General features: G+C 37.8%; 2 pseudogenes; both read right to left on the reverse strand.

Annotated features, from left to right (window-relative positions):
- Positions 1 to 1,182: 1,182 nt before the first annotated feature.
- Positions 1,183 to 2,761, reverse strand: LOC137741433 (epidermis-specific secreted glycoprotein EP1 pseudogene; annotated as a pseudogene).
- A 1,569-nt stretch (positions 2,762 to 4,330) lies between these two features.
- On the reverse strand, positions 4,331 to 4,470 carry LOC137743945 (U4 spliceosomal RNA; annotated as a pseudogene).
- Between the last annotated feature and the right edge of the window lie 1,282 nt (positions 4,471 to 5,752).

A 5,752-nucleotide genomic window follows, 5' to 3' on the forward strand; every position in this document is an offset into this window, starting at 1 on the left:
GTAATTATCCTGTAATCGTATCTTAATCTCACTGCCATTTCAAATTAAGGGAAAGAAAAAGTTGAAAACCACCTGAGTCAACGAAATATCCCGTAATCATAAGACATGGAAATGAATTTAAATAATTAAATTAAATTCAACATTTTGGCTTGATTGATATTGGTCGACTATTTCCAATCTTTCTTTCCGCGGGGAAACAAAAGTGACTACATGGAATTCTATTTTATTTATTTTCCTTCATCTCCTAGGCAACCAAAACAGAAAACTTAAACAAAAAATGCCAGAAAAGTTGATGAAACAAACTACAATAAGCTATAAACATTAAAAATTAAATGACCAATTTAAAACAAGAATATTACATGCGACTAAACTTTGAAATTCCGAGCAGTCTCCAAGCGAGTAAACTTTGACATGCATACAGAAAAGGGAATTAAAATTCAAAATCTAAAATGGAACCCAAACTGAAAGTTTTTATTTTAGAAAAGAACTTACACTGGAGGACAACCCACTAAGAGATGATCATATTTACCTCTAGGATCGAGGTCCAATTCTGCCAGGCTTGGCCGAAAACTGGCCAAAAAATCCGCGGTCACCATTTCTTAGATATGAAATTGAGGAAATCCGGCTATGAATTTGCAGAAACTAACTTGGGGGTTGGAAAGAGGACAGAAAAAGGATTCTTGAAGTATAATTTGACGGTCATTGGTGATCGGGGGACGGCGGTGCTGTTGCGTGCAGAAAAAGGGGGAGAAAGAGGATATGGGCGGGGGAAAGGAAGGTGGCTAAGGACAAGGAGAGTTTGAGAGAGAGAGGCGTTAAGTAGAGTAAAAGTAAGTCTAAGGGATAAAAAAATAATATTTATTTAAATATATTAAATTAGAGGGCATAAAACCCTTTTATTGTGTGTTTGTAAATTAATAAAATAATATCTATCTCTGACATTAAAATGACACATGCAAGCTGGACATAAAATTTTGTGTTCAAATTTTAGTAGGCACAAATACGTGACACAAACTAATGTGTTTTTTTGTTAGATGGCACAATTGAAATATTTGGGTGTACAATGGACCTTATAAAGCACAATTATGTATTTGTGCTCAATGAAAATAAGAAAGGCACAAATCAATTGTGTTCTTAGCCCATTTTTCTTGTAGTGCAAATAACATCACCGAAAAGGTGAAATACCAAAAAAGTTGATGATTATATTATAGGGGTGCACATAATCAAATTACAAACACTAAAGTTCACAACATGTAGATCTAGAGCATATTATATTAATGAAACACTAACGACTTATTATTTTATTAACACTTTAACTTCAAACCTCATTGAGAAAATAAACAAATTAAGTGATGATCTAGAGCATATTATATTAGTGATTAGGTGCCTTGATGTAAGCCACGTGAGTGGAATTGGCAACCTTGGTCAATGTTTTCAAATCGTAAGCTATCCAACACCTTGATGTATCTTTGTTGTAAAAGTAGCCCAAACACTTGCAATTCGAAGTACACTTCTTAGCACAATTAGCCTCCTTTGTAGCTTCTCCCTTGGTGTACTTGCTCAAGAAGTGATCAACCCCTCCAACTTTGTAGTAGTGGAAGCTCTTTGCATCACAAGAAGTTAGCTTCTCAGGCTTACAAGTCTTGCTCCAACCCAATAATCCCTTAGAGGATGGGCAAGCAACACATTGGCTGTCCTCACAAAGGCCAAAAGTACCGCATCGCTCGGGCAATTGGCACTCATTAGTTTCCCATAACCAATTATCTCTATCGAAAAGAGTGAAGGTCACCTCCCACGCACCCCAATCCACATTGTCATCGTAAGTGTAAAGCTTGACATTTCCATCTATTTCAAGCCTAAGGAATGACAACGTGCTATTGTATTTGGGCCTCGCTAGAATGTGGCCTCCCGCTAAGGTAGGGTTGACCACTTCAAATTGTAGGGTTAGGTCATAAGCATGGCCCTCATCTGTCTCTGGAGCACAATTAAATGTGACACGGTCAAATACGCTTTTGGCCGGTGTAACATCTGTAATTGAAAACTGAGTGTAGAGTAACGGCTTTGGGGAGTTGTTGCTCTTGTAGTACAAAGATATTGACTTGGATTCCATCACTATGCTGTAAGGTCCATCTTTGTTTTCTGTCTCGGAGGCTCGACTCACCAGTTCGTTCACTGCTCCGGCCCTTAGAGATTGACCCACCAACAAGGTGTCAGTAGGGTGGTCAAAGCTTTGCCAGACAAAGTTGCTCTTCGAGTCATGGAGCACCATGTTGCCTGTTGGAAGCAACTTGAGGCCTACCACACCTTTATTGGCAGTGTTGGTTTGCCAAGCTACTCGGCCATCGGCATCCGCCAGTACAAGGTTGCCATCTGCTCCAAATGCGAGGGTGGCATTTTCTCCAACTGGGTTTCCTCGATTGGCCTCCCAAACCCAACGTCTGAGTGACTCTGAGCGAGTCGTACCCATGCGAAGAGCTAGTGTAAAGGCATTTGGGCTAGTGTTGTAGAAGGCAAGTTGGAAGGGGGAGCTATGCACACTAAGCATACGGTAGTTTCCATCATATTCTACAATGTAAGGCCCAAATTCTCCTTCGTTGACAAACTTGAATGTTTGATTAGCGGGAACTTGAGCTTGGGCATTGAAAGCAAATAGAGAGAAAAGGAATAGCGAAAGCATTGATGACATGGTAAATGTAGGTGAAAGCATTGGAGAGTGCAGGTTTGTTGTGGAGATAGTAGAATTAAGTACCTTTATTTATAATTTAAATTGGAATGATGACTGATATTTGATCTTTCATAAATATTGTTAAAGATATAGCCATAACTATGTGCACCAACTGTTTAGACGCCAATTTTGGTCAAATTCTGCATAGCTGCACTTGTATATATAGAACCCGTATGATCCCGTTGAATTTATAATATAATGAATCTGTGTTCTTTAAATGCAACCTATATAACTTTTTTATAATTACACTGCCCTTTTTTTCAATTCCTTGTTATTCCTAGAGGCTATATATGTGCAACATAAATGTTGATCCTTTGTGATCGAAATGTCATGTGTTCGAGTCGTGGAAACAACTTATTTATAAAAGTAAAGGTAAGTCTGTGTACAATAAAGGAAAACTTTGTTGGCTTGGGATTGCCTTTTATCTGAATGATTGTATATATGCTTTGCACTATTTTTTCTCGAATGGAATATTGTTCTCAAATGTTTGTGTATGTTAAAAGGATCAAATACTACCTACAAATCAATTTGTTGTGGATTCTACGTTTGTGTAGGTTGAAAATTTCAACATATCACTACCAGAAATTATAGTCATACGATCAATTAACTAAACAACTAGCCTAAGTTTGATCTTAGCCAAAAGCTAGTCATACGATTACATGATCCGTATATCTAAAAAGTCAACAAAAAAGCAAGCCCTTGCATAGAGTTTATTTTATTTTATTTATTTATTTTTAAGAAATGTCAACTTAAAATATCCTTTTCTGAATTGTGTAAGAAAGACATAAAGAACTTATTATTCAATTCTTTTTTTTTTGGTTGAAAAGGAACATTCATTAATTAAGTAGACAAGGTTACAGCATTCCAAACGGAAGGTAAAAGTGACCCAAAGTAAATTGAGGGAATCAAATACATAAAGCCCAGCCCGATAAGCAAACTTAATTTCCAAATGCACGCCGCCGCCGCTACCACTGTTGTTGGTATCACGAACGTCTTGTTAGTAGCCACCAAAGCGGCAATACTAGAGAAAGCAACCGAGTGTTCAATTCGACGAAGACATCGTAATAGAAAACTTACAAACCCGCAACTAAAAGTACACCACAATCAAAATTCGCCTGTGGAGATGCCAAACCGAGATTTAGTCGCTAGATCCGAACCACCATAACAAATCCTTGCAAATATATATACAAGATTTTTATCACAAATGGTCCCTGAAATTGACTCTCACCATCAAGGTGGTCCGTGAAATTGAAAATCAATCAATGTAGTCCCTGAAAATAGGTGTCCGAAATCAATTTGATCATTCTGTCACAATTATATTTAAAATTCCGTTAAATGCTGATGCGGCATATAAATAGATCCCACATGATTTACGGGTTTTAATCATAAATTGTCCCACACCATCAAGATGGTCACTAAAATTAAAAATCGATTAATGTAGTCCTTGAAAATAGGTGTCGCAAATGAATATGATCATTTCACCACAATTTTGTAAAAAAAATTTGTTATGTGCCAAAGTGGGTTTAATAATTAATTAAAAAAAAGTTGTTTAAATACCTTTTTGCAGAATGGAATTTTTTTCTCATAGTAAGGCCTGCTCCGAAGAGAGATATCTTCCATAAATTCTCAAAGGCACAAGGCTTAACCAAGGCCTAAGAGGGGGTTTGGAAATAGTTTTCAACTAACAATAGGCACACCTCGGTTATAACCTCATTATCTCAAGGCATATCTCATCGTTCTTTGAGTCACCAAACCACTAGGAAAGTGTCGAACAAGCTCTCCAAGATAAGGTTGTGATGATGTTGATCGCCTAAATGTTAACGGCGATGTCCCATAAATCATTGCCAATCGGCCAAGTCATCACCAAAGGTGATCTTGATCCATGTTTAATTCGGTGAAGTGTGTTGAAGTGTATAAATGTGGGTGTATTGAGATGTTTTTTAGAGAATAGATAGCAAATGAGGTAGATGAATGTGGACTGGGATCGTAAGTGATTGTAAGACTAGGTTTTTGGGTCAACAACTTTTTATTAACAATTAAATTATTAAACCTATTTGTAATTTTTTAAATTTAATTAGACTTGTGTAACCCATTTATATGTCACATTAGAGCACATAACATAATTTTTGACAGAATTGTGACGGATGACTACATTGATTTAGGACACTTACTTGCAAGACTATATTGATAGATTTTCAATTTCAGGGACCATTTTGATGTTGCATGTCAATTTCAGAGACCATTTTGATGTCGCGGGTCAATTTCAATGACTATTTGTGAGAAAAAAAGGACTTATGGGACCCATTTATGTGCCATATCAGCACTTAACAAAATTTTTAACAAAACTGTGACGGAATGACCACATTGATTAGCGACACCTATTTTCAGGGACTACATTGATTGATTTTCAATTTTAGGGACCATCTTGATGGTGAAGGTCAATTTCAGGGGCCATTTGTGATAAAAACCCTATATACAAATATAGTGGCACATGGATAGAAGGTGACGCTAAAAGGGTATGTAAACTACCCTTACTTCGGCCGAAATCGCAGAACACTTAGCCTCGAGGGGATTCCGGCATGCTGGTTGGGGGAAAGGAAGTGAGCAAGGGAGATGCATTTGACATCCATTTTCGATTCCACACACACATATCAGAGCCCATGATGGGGTGCAGGTGGATTATGAGGAGGTGAGGTACAAAGGAAAGGTGGGGGGATATGAAGTTCTAGGTTTGCAAAGGGACGGCTTGAAAAGATGGAGGTTGGAGAAAGAGCAATGATCGCCAAAGAAAAGGCATGAAGCTTGGAACTAAGACAAGCTCATGGAAATGAGGAGACCAAGCTCAAAAATTCGAAACAAACTTGAAAGGAAAACTAAAATATAAGCAAAAGGGAAGGAGATGAGAGAAGAAGGAGAAGAGAGAGAGGGAGAGGGGTTGCCACTGGCACCCAAGGCAAAGGTTAGGGTCAGCGGCTAGGGTTTTACCTCAGTTTGTGTTCAGAGAGTTGTTGTGCATCAAGGTCTTTT

The sequence above is a fragment of the Pyrus communis genome, chromosome 11, assembly GCF_041283825.1.
Source record: "Pyrus communis isolate YQ-2024b chromosome 11, ASM4128382v1, whole genome shotgun sequence".
NCBI lineage: Eukaryota > Viridiplantae > Streptophyta > Magnoliopsida > Rosales > Rosaceae > Pyrus > Pyrus communis.